Source organism: Rhinoraja longicauda, chromosome 19 (assembly GCF_053455715.1).
Source record: "Rhinoraja longicauda isolate Sanriku21f chromosome 19, sRhiLon1.1, whole genome shotgun sequence".
Classification (NCBI taxonomy): domain Eukaryota; kingdom Metazoa; phylum Chordata; class Chondrichthyes; order Rajiformes; family Arhynchobatidae; genus Rhinoraja; species Rhinoraja longicauda.
Window position 1 is genome coordinate 12,245,606 of NC_135971.1, and position 13,338 is coordinate 12,258,943.

The following is a 13,338-nucleotide window of genomic DNA, read 5'->3' on the forward strand; positions in this document are numbered from 1 at the left end:
GACTATCCCAACATTTAAGAAGCAGTTGGACAGGTACATGGATAGGACAGGTTTGGGTGGTGGGGGGTGGGGGGGGGGATATGGACCAAGCGCAGGCAGGTGGGACTAGTGTCGCTGGGACATGTTGGCCGGGTGGGCAAGTTGGGCCGAAGGGCCTGTTTCCACGCTGCAGCACTCTAAAATGGTACATGAACTATGAACACAGAAATTATTTAACTGTCCATTCTGTTTCTCCAGCTGGTGTAACGGTTTACAGCGCTGGATGTGTTGTTCCTGCTCTTTGTGGTCAACAGCAAGATGTTGCAGGAGCTTCCGTCTCTTTCCACTGTTGTAATACTGACCTCTGCAACGCGAGTGACCAAGTTAAATTATCTCTTGTGCTGTTCCCTGCTCTGGTGTCAGTCTGGTTTGCAATATTTATGTGAAGCAAATGCATAAATGAATAGTGAGGGGGCGTGTCTGTTTTCTGCAGCTGCGGCTCACCGGCAGTCTCTCTGTCTTTTTTTTGTTTTTGTCTTTGTTATCGTTTAAATGTTTCTTTTGATTTATTTTTAACTCTGTATATGTGGGGGGTGGTTAGGGGAAACCTTTATTTCTAATCTCCTCCTCAACGGAGATGCGACCTTTACCGTGTTGTGTCTCCGTTCGTGCTACGGCCTAACACCGTGGAGTTGGCGGCCTCCAGCTGGGATCGACTTTGAAGACTCCGGTCGCAGGGCCTGGACTTACCATCTCGGAGGCTTCGGCCGTGGGCCCTGCAGACCGCAACATCGGGAGCTCGCAGGTCCCTGGCTGGCGACCGGCTTTCGGGAGCTCCGGCCGTAGCATCTTCGACCACCCCGAAGCGCGAGGTTTGATTGACCCGCTCGCAGGCCCTTCATCGCCCTGCGTGGCCTGGCCGCGGCACTTTCCATCGCCCGGTGGGGGCTCAGTACCTTCATCGGCCTGCTCGGCTCGGCCCTGGGACTTTCCATCGCCCGGTGGGGGCTTCAAAAGTCGGGAGCCTCGATCGCCTCGTGGCACCACGGGAGAAGAATGAGGAGGAGATAAGACTTTTCTTTGCCTTCCATCACAGTGAGGGTGTGCCTGCAGCAATCACTGTGATGGCTGTTTGTGTTAAAAATTGTAATTGTGTGTCTTGTGTTCTTTATTGTCTACTGCCGGACCCTGACGTGAGAGGACGCTGGCGCTATTTTTTCGCCGCTTCTCCGTCAGGACAGTTTGTCTGTTTGTTTTTATGTCTTGACTGTTTTTGTAAAGCGTCTTTGCGCATTTGGAAAAGCGCTATAAAAAATAAATGTTTATTATTATTATTATTATTATAATAATGCACCGTGTAAACGTCTGGGTGCTGTATGTCGGTAGATCAGGGATGATGAATCTGAACACTTGATTTCCAGGAGATGAGCTGCTTAATCTAATAGATGTTCTGCAATTCCTCACATTTCCAATTCACTTTTTTTTGGTATTGATTTGAATGATGCTTTGTAGATGATTACATGGATACAGCTTTAGTAACTCCAACAGAAGGCAGAGGAGACCAAGTGAATTGAATTTTTTAAGGCAGAGATAGATAGATTCTTGATTAGTGCGGGTGTCCGGGGTTGTGAGGAGAAGGCAGGAGAATGGGGTTAGGAGGGAGAGTTAGATCAGCCATGATTCAATGACGGAGTAGAATCGATGGGCCGAATGGCCTAATTCTGCTGCTATCACCTGCTATATGATTTATGGCCTTATGACCCTGTGTTAATCTCGGGAGGCTGGACAAGCATGTTACGCTTGGACAACGTCCTTCCAGTTGACGAAGCCCATGCTAATACACAATGCTTGATATTTGCAACCTTTTAATAATTTGGATGATAATGATAATCATATAACTTGGAGCTTGTACCATTACTCTGTTCATCTGTTGCCGCATTTCAATAAAGTACTGATTTTCAAAAGAAAATGTGAGCGTATTCCTTTCTTTCATAAGTTCCGGGACCAGGATTAAGACACTCGGCCCATCGAGTCTACTCCGCCATTCAATCATGGCTGATCTATCTCTCCCTCTCAACTCCATTCTCCATATAACCCCGGACGCCTGTACTGATCAAGAATCTGTGTCAAAGCCACTCTCAAATTCTCCAAAGCAATTTCAGAAAACTGCCTCACATGTGATCGTTACTGCACTGGCATCAATGGTGGCGCACCGGTAGAGACAATAGACAATAGGTTCCATGCTGGCCTCGTGTCTCACTTCACGACGAGAGGAGTTTAGATTAGTGCTGTCACATCTACCGAGCGACAGCGAAAAGCTTTTGATCAGTCGCGAAAAGCTGGAGTAACTCAGTCCACCGTGGGAGGACGTGCCCTGTTCCACCTGAAACTAATTGGAAATTTGTATCGAAACAGAAGGCAGCAAAAAAGGTTGTTCAGGTTGCTTGGGAAAAGACACAAAGTGCTGGAGTAACTCAGCGGGTCAGGCAGCATCTCTGGAGAACACGGATAGGTGACGTTTCACAGAGTGCTCGAGTAACTCAGCGGGTCAGGCAGCATCTCTGGAGAGAAGGAATGGGTGAGGTTTTGAATCGTGACCTGAAACGTCACCTATTCCATCTCACCAGAGATGCTGCATGACCCACTGAGTTACTCCAGCTTTCTGTGTCTACCTTATATGTCAGGACCTTGACCCAAACTTGGACCCTTGACCACTCTAACTCCAGAGATGATCAATTATGAAAAAAATTGCTGAGGTTTCTCCAGTAAAAAGATTGACGGGGATTACCAGCCTTGCTTACATTGAACAGATTTGCAATAGTTTTCATTTGTTTGTCTGAAAGATACAGGGTTGAAACGGGCCCTTCGTGCCACCGAGTCACCGCCGACCGGCGATCCCCGCACACGAACACACGAGGGACAATTTTACATTTACACCGATCAGCCAAAACATTATGACTACAGACAGGCGAAGTGAATAACATTGGTTATCTTGTTACAATGGCACCTGTCAAGGGGTGGGTTATATTAGGCAACAAGTGAACAGTCAGTTCTTGAAGTTGATGTGTTGGATGCAGGAGAAATGGGCAGGAGTAAAGACCACAAACCGGCGACAGACAGGGAGTTGGGCGCCAAAGGTTCATCGATGCGCGAGGGCAACGAAGGCTATCCCGTCTGGTCCGAACCGACAGAAGGTCGACTGTGGCACAAGTCACAGAAAATGTTAATGGTGGTGACGGGAGGAATGTGTCACAATACACAGTGCATCGCACCCTGCTGCGTATGGGGCTGCACATGGAGACATCTTGGATGCACCCATGCTCCAGGCAATGGCATCTGATTGATTATGTCATCACCAGGAAGAGGGACAGGCAGGACGTGAGAGTGACAAAGGCCATGTGTGGTGCCGACTGCTGGACTGATCATCGCCTCATCGTGTCCAAACTCAAGCTTTGCATCGTGCCCATGAGAAGACCCCAAGGTCAGAAGACTGCAAAGAGGCTCAACGTCTCCAAGCTGAGAGCAGCAAAATTGCAGAAGAAATCTCCAGAGACCTTGATGGCAAGCTGCTGGACACACCCCATGGTGACCAGGACAGCACTGACGAACAATGGGTGGCCTTCGGAGATGCAGTCTACTCCACTGCCCTCGAACACCTCGGGCCAGCATCCCGTAGAAACCAGGACTGGTTCGATGAGAACGACGAAGAGATACAGGCACTGCCATCAGAGAAACACCAACTGTTCAGAGCACACCAGAACGACCCCATGTCACAAGCGAAGAAAGATGCCTTTGCCTGCGCAAGACAAAAGGTACAGAAGAAACTCCGTGAGATGCAGGACGCGTGGTATCGCAAGAAGGCCGATGAAATCCAGGGCTACGCAGACAGTCACGACATCAAGTGTTTCTACGACGCATTAAAGGCTGTGTATGGACCCCAGTCCTCTGGCTCCTCTCCCCTCAGTGCAGACGGGACCCAGTTGCTGACAGAGAAGAAGCAGATTCTGGAGAGATGGGCTGAACATTTCAACCAGGTCCTCAATCGCCCTGGTAATATGAACGGCGAGGCCATCACTCGCCTACCTCAGATGGAGATCAACCAGGACCTTGACAACCTCCCGACAGAAGAAGTCACAAAGGCCATCAAGCAACTTTCCTGTGGTAAAGCACCAAGATCAGATGCAATTCCTGCTGAAGTGTAAAAGCAGGAGGCCCTGTCATGATGCAGAAGCTGACTGAACTCTTCCAGCCCATGTGGAATGAAGGGAAGGTCTCACAACAGCTGAAAGATGGCAGAATAGTCCACATCTACAAGAGGAAAGGCAACCGCCAGTCTTGCGACCATCATCGAGGCATCTCCCTCCTGTCCATAGCTGGGAAGATCTTGGCTCGCATCCTGCTCAACCGTCTCATTCAACACCTTGAGCAGGGTCTCCTTCCAGAAAGCCAGTGCGGCTTCCATGCTGGGCGTGGAACTGTCGACATGATATTTGCTGCACGCCAACTCCAGGAAAAATGCCAAGAGCAGCACAGCGACCTGTTCGTGAGCTTCGTCGATCTGACAAAGGCCTTCGACACTGTTAGCAGAGATGGCTTGTGGAAGATAATGCAGAAGTTTGGCTGTCCCAGCAAGTTCATCACGATTGTCCGGCAGTTCCATGACGGCATGATGGTGAAAGTGCTAGATGATGGAGACGAGTCGGAAGCCTTTCCAGTGACAAACGGCGTGAAGCAAGGTTGTGTTCTTGCCCCTACACTCTTCAGCATGGACTTCTCTGCCATGCTGACTGATGCCTTCTGTGACTGCCAGGATGGAATACACATCAGGTACAGGACTGACAGCAGGCTGTTCAACCTCAGGTGCCTGCAAGCTGCTACAAAGGTGAAGGAGACCATCATCAGAGATTTCATGTTTGCTGATGACTGCGCCCTCAACGCCAGCACAGTGCAGAAGATGCAGCATGAAATGGACTGCTTCTCACAGGCCTGTGACAACTTTGGTCTCTCCATTAGCACCAAAAAGTCTGAAGTTATGTACCAGCCCATGCCTGGAAAGCCCTATCAGGAACCACACATCACGGTGAAGGGGCAGAATCTACAGGGAGTCGACAGCTTTACCTATCTGGGTAGTACACTCTCGCGAGTGGTGAACATTGACGCTGAGGTCAACAACAGGATTGCCAAGGCTAGTGCTGCCTTTGGGCGACTCCGTGGGAATGTTTGGGAGTGGAGAGGACTCAGCCTTACCACCAAGCTGAAGGTCCACCGTGCAGTGGTACTCACCACTCTTCGCTATGCCAGTGAGACCTGGACTGTCTACAGCAGACATGCCAAACAGCTTTCACTTGAGCTGCCTACGCAGACTCCATCACATCAGGTGGCAGGACAAAATTCCAGACACAGATGTCTTGGAACGGGCCGGAATCCCAGCGTCCATACCCTCCTACGGAAAGCCCAAGCCAGATGGGCAGGCCATGTCGTCAGAATGCCCGAGAGTCGACTGCCAAAACAGCTTCTGTATGGAGAACTGTGTCAGGGCAAGCGCTCAGTAGGAGGACAGAGTAAACGGTTTAAGGACTGCCTCAAAGTGTCCCTCAAAGACTTGGACATCAACCTTAGCACTTGGGAGTCTCTTGCTCTGGACCGTCCAACCTGGTGCAGCAAGCTCACCACAGGAGCCCGTGCAGCAGAGAACAGATGCACTGCAGAGGCCCAGAGGAAACGCACCGCGGGCAAGGCCCTGGCTACCTCCACTTCCACTGCAGCAGCCATCCACTTGTGTCCTACGTGTGGGCGTGCCTTCCGGGCCCGGATTGGCTTCACCAGTCACTTCCGGACCCACAGTCACCAATCCTCCAATTGAAAGTGAAGTCATGGTCATCTTCCAACCCGAAGGACGAACAACACACGGAGGACCAACAGCACATTAGGCAGGTGGGCATCATGCTTTGGCTGATCGGTGTATATCCAAGCGAATTAACCTACAAACCCGTCCGTCTTTGGAGTGTGGGAGGAAGTCCACGCCCTGCACAGACAGCGCCCGTGGTCGGGATGAAACCGGGGCCTCTGGCGCCGTGAGGCAGCAGCTCTACCTCTGCGCCACCGTGCCACACCTAAGCAAGAAGGTCAAGGTGCAGGAGAGAGATTCCATCTGGCAGCATGGAAACTGGTTAATCAGGTGTACAACTGCCTGCAGTAACGGCAGTCAAGCTTGAAGAGACGTTATCTGCTCGACCTGAAACAGTATAAGAAAATAACTGCAGATGCTGGTACAAATCGATTTATTCACAAAATGCTGGAGTAACTCAGCAGGTCAGGCAGCATCTCGGGAGAGAAGGAATGGGTGGTCACTGGAAATCTGAATCGAAACTGAAAGCAACAAAAATAGGCTGTTCACGTGGCCCCGGGGAATGGCACAAAGTGCTGGGGTAAAGAAGGGAAGAGATGGAACTTTTTTCTTGCCTTCCATCACAGTGAGAAATGTCTTGTGGGGCTAGTAAAAATAATTGCAGATGCTGGTACAAATCGAAAGTAGACACAAAATGCTGGAGTAACTCAGCGGGTCAGGCAGCATCTAGGAGAGAAGGAATGGGTAACGTTTCGGGTCGAGACCCTTTTTCAGACTGAAGAAGGGCCTGGACCTGAAACGTCACCCATTCCTTCTCTCCAGAGATGCTGCCTGACCCGCTGAGTTCCTCCAGCATTTTGTGCCTACCTTTGATTGAAACCAGCGTCTGCAGTTATTTTTCCTATCCATCCCTCTTCTCTTTGCTCCCCCCTTCTCCTCTCCCCTCCCCACCTCATCCTCCCCTCATCCCCCTCTCCTCCCCCTCATCCCTCCTTCTCACCCCTCTCTTCCCCCCTCTCTTCCTCCCCCTCCCCTTCCTCCCCCCTCCCCTTCCTCCCCCCTCCCTAGGAGATAGATTTAAACTTTATAATGTGAATAACTTAAAAAATATAACACCCATTTCAATGAAACCTCTTCCATTAGCACCAAAGGGATGACGGTGAGACAGGTGGGCCTAAAATTGTCATGCTATCGTGTACTGTTTTGGCTGTAGTTCAGGAACAAACAAACAAACAAACGAGTGTTTTAGTATATAGATGACAAATGAAATAATGGGTAGATAGTATACTTTCGAATAACAAAAAAATTAAAGTTGTTTACTGCACGGTATAACTCTTAATTCTGCTGTGAAGTCAGAGAACTGGTGGGCAGTTAACTGTTGCCATCTCTCCATGATATCATGCAGTAAAGTCTCTTGAAGCAAACCTCTAGGTCTCTGCTCTTTCCTTTAACACCCTCGTTCCCTAAAATCTGGGTAATGGACCTGAGTGGAAACGTCACCAGTCTACGTTCTCCAGAGATGCTGCCTGACCACCTGAGCAACCAGAACTTTGTAGGGGGGAAGTAAACCAATACAATGCTGGAGTAACAGCGGGTCAGGCAGCATCTCGGGAGAGAAGGAATGGGTGACGTTTCGGGTCGAGACCCTCCTTCAGTCTGATGTCAGGGGAGGGGGCTGGGGTGGGCGAGACAAAGATAGGATGTAGACAGGAAGACTAGTGGGAGAACCGGGAAGGGGGAGGGGATAGAGAGGGAAAGCAGGGACTATCTAAAGTTAGACAATAGACCATAGACAATAGACAGGAGGAGGCCATTCGGCCCTTCGAGACCGCACCGCCATTCAGTGTGACCATGGCTGATCATTCTCAATCAGTAACCCGTTCCTGCATTCTCCCCATACCCCCTGACTCCACTGGCCTTAAGAGCTCTATCTAGTTAGAGAAGTCAATGTTCATACCACTGGGGTATAAACTGCCCAAGCGAAATATGAGGTGCTGTTCCTCAAATTTGCGCTGGGCCTCACTCTGACAATGGAGGAGGCCCAGGACAGAAAGGTCAGACCGGGAGTGGGAGGGGGAGTTGAAGTGCTGAGCCACCGGGAGATCAGGTTGGTTGAGACGGACTGAGCGGAGGTGTTGAGCGAACCGATGGCCGAGCCTGCGCTTGGTCTCGCGGATGTAGAGAAGTCGACACCTAGAACAGCGGACACAGTAGATGAGATTGGGGGAGGTGCAAGTGACGGGAAATTTGTGTGTGTGTGTGTGTGTGTGGGGGGGGGGGTTAGTTACCAGCACCTGCATTTTCTTGTAACTACTTCCTTGATTCCTTCTCTCCATAGACACTGACTGACCCTGTTTCGCAACCTCAGTGTTTCGTATCTATATTTTTCGTAATTACTCAATTTTGCAATTATCATCTCTTCCAGTTATTCAAGTTTCCTTGACCACGTACGCATCAGAAATTCGACCTTTACCTTGTCTCCTCCCTCTACCTCTGTAAGACCCTCCCATTTGGCAGAATTGCAGGGGATTTTCAATAAAGGCTCAAAGAGCTGGCATAACTCAGTGAGTCAGGCAGCAGCTCTGGAGAACCGGACTGGTGACGTTTCCAGCTGGGACCCTTCTTCAGATTTCAGGGAGTTTGAAAGACTTCTGTTCGAAATTTTTTCCTGTTCCCTCTCTTACCATCGAAGCTCAGCAGCTCAAATCCAAAGATGAATTGCATTTAGGTCCTGGTCGCTGGTCTCATTCTCAGCGCCCCTCTGCGTAAGAAAATCAAAACTATTTTGTTGTCCTGCAGTCTCACTGTGGAAAGGCATTTTAGATTCTCAAGTGGGATCGGAATTCTAGGTGAAACATTTAGCCTGTGTGTTTGTTAACATGTAGGGAGTTCGTTACTGAATATGGAGTTAGTTATTGTCAGTTTAAGAGTGTTTTATTGTTGCACTAGACTGAGGTGGACTTGTTGGGTCCTAACCACTCCCTGGGGCAACCCTCCCCCAACTGACGAACCCCTTTGGTGGGCGGGGAGTGACTCCCGGGGCCGTGGGCGGGCGAGGGGGGACGGGGAAGGGGAGAAGGGGCCACTCACCTCGGCCGCATGTGGCCAGCACTGCAGCCAGAGCGAGCCGTGGATCAAAGCCTCTCCTGCATCGGTCAGCACCCTCCCCTCCCCTCCCCCACTCCCACTCCCCTCCCCCCACCCCCACACCCCTGCTCCCCCCCACTCCCCTCCACCCCTCCTACCACACCCACCCCCAACCCACTCCCCTCCCCATTCCCCTCCCCCCACTCCCCTCCACCCCTCCCCTACCCCACTCCCCTCCCCCTTGTCCCAACCCCACCCCCACTCCCCTCCCCCACTCCCCTCCACCCCTCTCCCCACCTCTCCCCCCTCCCCTCTCCCTCCCCTCCCCGTCTCCCACCCCCGCGACCCCTCCTTTTTCCCCTACTCCCCAGTGAGAAAGTATTTTTCTCAGGTTTTTTAGCGGTCTTTTTTAATTGTTAATTTATTTTTAATCGAATGAATCTAATCCGTGAAATAAATTGTTCTTTAAATCAATAGAAATGAGAAACCAGCATCTGCAGTTCCTTCCTAAACACACACACACACACACACACACACACACACAGACGCACACGCACACACACACACACACATGTACACACACACACACATAGACACACACACACACACGCACACACACACGCACACGCACATGCACACGCACACACACGTACACGCACACACACACGTACAAGTACACGCGCACACACACACACACGCACACACACACACACACACGTACACACACACACGCACAAACACAGACACCCATATGTACACACACACACGCACACACACAGACACCCATATGTACACATATAAAACAAACAATTATAGTGCAAAAAGGCAAAACTATAAGTGTGTAGGTAGTTTAGATACTACTTTGGCAGTGTTTAGGATAGTGCTGGTCGCTGGTCGGCACGGACTCGTTGGGCCGAATGGCCTGTGTTTACGTGCTATAAACATCAGAGGGCTCGACTGTGCTGATGAGCAGGAAGGAACAGCAGGTGTCGATTTACACCGAAAATAGACACAAAGTGCTGGAGTAACTCAGCGGGACTGGCAGCTCGATGAAAACAAAGAAATGGCAGACGAGTTAAACCGTTACTTTGGATCTGTCTTCACTGAGGAAGATACACACAATCTCCCAAATATTCTAGGGGCCGGAGAACCTAGGGTGATGGAGGAACTGAAGGAAATCCACATTAGGCAGGAAATGGTTTTGGGTAGACTGATGGGACTGAAGGCTGATAAATCCCCAGGGCCTGATGGTCTGCATCCCAGGGTACTTAAGGAGGTGGCTCTAGAAATAGTGGAAGCATTGGAGATCATTTTTCAACGTTCTATAGATTCAGGATCAGTTCCTGTGGATTGGAGGATAGCAAATGTTATCCCACTTTTTAAGAAAGGAGGGAGAGAGAAAACGGGTAATTATAGACCAGTTAGTCTGACATCAGTGGTGGGGAAGATGCTGGAGTCAATTATAAAAGACGAAATTGCTGAGCATTTGGATAGCAGTAACAGGATCATTCCGAGTCAGCATGGATTTACGAAGGGGAAATCATGCTTGACAAATCTACTGGAATTTTTTGAGGATGTAACTCGGAAAATTGACAGGGGAGAGTCAGTGGATGTGGTGTACCTCGACTTTCAGAAAGCCTTCGACAAGGTCCCACATAGGAGATTAGTGGGCAAAATTAGGGCACATGGTATTGGGGGTAGGGTACTGACATGGATAGAAAATTGGTTGACAGACAGAAAGCAAAGAGTAGAGATAAATGGGTCCCTTTCGGAATGGGAGGCAGTGACCAGTGGGGTACCGCAAGGTTCGGTGCTGGGACCCCAGCTATTTACGATATACATTAATGACTTAGACGAAGGGATTAAAAGTACCATTAGCAAATTTGCAGATGATACTAAGCTGGGGGGTAGTGTGAATTGTGAGGAAGATGCAATAAGGCTGCAGGGTGACTTGGACAGGTTGTGTGAGTGGGCGGATACATGGTAGATGCAGTTTAATGTAGATAAGTGTGAGGTTATTCACTTTGGAAGTAAGAATAGACAGGCAGATTATTATCTGAATGGTGTCAAGTTAGGAGGAGGGGGAGTTCAATGAGATCTGGGTGTCCTAGTGCATCAGTCAATGAAAGGAAGCATGCAGGTACAGCAGGCAGTGAAGAAATCCAATTGAATGTTGGCCTTCATAACAAGAGGAGTTGAGTATAGGAGCAAAGAGGTCCTTCTACAGTTGTACCGGGCCCTGGTGAGACCGCACCTGGAGTACTGTGTGCAGTTTTGGTCTCCAAATTTGAGGAAGGATATTCTTGCTGTGGAGGGCGTGCAGCGTAGGTTCACTAGGTTAATTACCGGAATGGCGGGACTGTCGTATGTTGAAAGGCTGGAGCGTTTGGGCTTGTTTCCACTGGAATTTAGAAGGATGAGGGGGGATCTTATTGAAACATATAAGATAATTAGGGGATTGGACACATTAGAGGCAGGAAACATGTTCCCAATGTTGGGGGAGTCCAGAACAAGTGGCCACAGTTTAAGAATAAGGGGTAGGCCATTTAAAACGGAGATGAGGAAGAACTTTTTCAGTCAGAGAGTGGTGAAGGTGTGGAATTCTCTGCTTCAGAAGGCAGTGGAGGCCAGTTCGTTGGATGCTTTCAAGAGAGAGCTGGATAGAGCTCTTAAGGATAGCGGAGTGAGGGGGTATGGGGAGAAGGCAGGAACGGGGTACTGATTGAGAGTGATCAGCCATGATCGCATTGAATAGCGGTGCTGGCTCGAAGGGCTGAATGGCCTACTCCTGCACCTATTGTCTATTGTCTATTGTCTAAACGAGTTACAGACAACGAGACTCAACAAGGCGATTTTCAAGCCAGTACAACCACTCGGATGGGGGAGGGTCTCGACCAAAACATCACCTCTACCTCTTCTCCAGAGAGGCTGGCCTGACCCGCTGAGTTACTACAGCAGTTTGTGTCGGGACTGTTCAATGTTTATTGAAAGGAGTTGCTCGTTTTCAGAGCAGCCGCAGAATGAGCTACAGGTGCCTCACACAACCTTCCCTGTTCTCATGTACAGGTAACGGTTTGCGGTGTTACTCCAGCCTCGCATCAATGAACAGATACGTGACCGATTCTGTTACATGCTCCGGGAATGACGAACAATGCTATCTTGCGGTTGTGACGGCTGGTAAGTAAGAACCAATTTGAGATGCACACCTCTAGCTTAGCTTGGTTTAGAGATACAGCGAGGAAACATTCCCCCCCAACCCTTTGTGTGAAAAGGTTACCCCGCCGATTCCTATTAAATCTTTTCCCCTTCACCTTAAACCTATGTTCTCTGGTCCTTGGTTTCCCTACTCTGGGCAAGAGACTCTGTGCATCTACCCGATCTATTCGTCTCATGATTTTATGCACCTCTATAAGATCAACCTTCACCCCTCTGCGCTCCAAGGAATGGGGACCTAGTCTACTCAACCTCTCCCTGTAGCTCACACCCTCTACTCCTGGCAAAGATGTAAAAACTGTACATTTCTGTCAATCAATAGCTGATTTACTCATAGAAATGTGAAAACTCACTGGTATTCACACAGAGTGCGGCAGGTGTATGGAACAAGCTGCCAGAAGAGGTAGTTGAGGCAGGGACTATCCCAACATTTAAGAAGCAGTTGGACAGGTACATGGATAGGACAGGTTTGGGTGGTGGGGGGTTGGGGGGGGGATATGGACCAAGCGCAGGCAGGTGGGACTAGTGTCGCTGGGACATGTTGGCCGGGTGGGCAAGTTGGGCCGAAGGGCCTGTTTCCACGCTGCAGCACTCTAAAATGGTACATGAACTATGAACACAGAAATTATTTAACTGTCCATTCTGTTTCTCCAGCTGGTGTAACGGTTTACAGCGCTGGATGTGTTGTTCCTGCTCTTTGTGGTCAACAGCAAGATGTTGCAGGAGCTTCCGTCTCTTTCCACTGTTGTAATACTGACCTCTGCAACGCGAGTGACCAAGTTAAATTATCTCTTGTGCTGTTCCCTGCTCTGGTGTCAGTCTGGTTTGCAATATTTATGTGAAGCAAATGCATAAATGAATAGTGAGGGGGCGTGTCTGTTTTCTGCAGCTGCGGCTCACCGGCAGTCTCTCTGTCTTTTTTTTGTTTTTGTCTTTGTTATCGTTTAAATGTTTCTTTTGATTTATTTTTAACTCTGTATATGTGGGGGGTGGTTAGGGGAAACCTTTATTTCTAATCTCCTCCTCAACGGAGATGCGACCTTTACCGTGTTGTGTCTCCGTTCGTGCTACGGCCTAACACCGTGGAGTTGGCGGCCTCCAGCTGGGATCGACTTTGAAGACTCCGGTCGCAGGGCCTGGACTTACCATCTCGGAGGCTTCGGCCGTGGGCCCTGCAGACCGCAACATCGGGAGCTCGCAGGTCCCTGGCT

At 49.7% G+C, this 13,338-nt stretch overlaps 2 pseudogenes; both read left to right on the plus strand.

The window, feature by feature from the left end:
* The window catches only part of LOC144602672 (prostate stem cell antigen-like), a 4,830-nt pseudogene extending 4,037 nt beyond the window's left edge, over positions 1-793 (plus strand).
* Positions 794-8,540: 7,747 nt separating this feature from the next.
* On the plus strand, positions 8,541-12,969 carry LOC144602673 (prostate stem cell antigen-like; annotated as a pseudogene).
* The last annotated feature ends 369 nt before the right edge of the window (positions 12,970-13,338 follow it).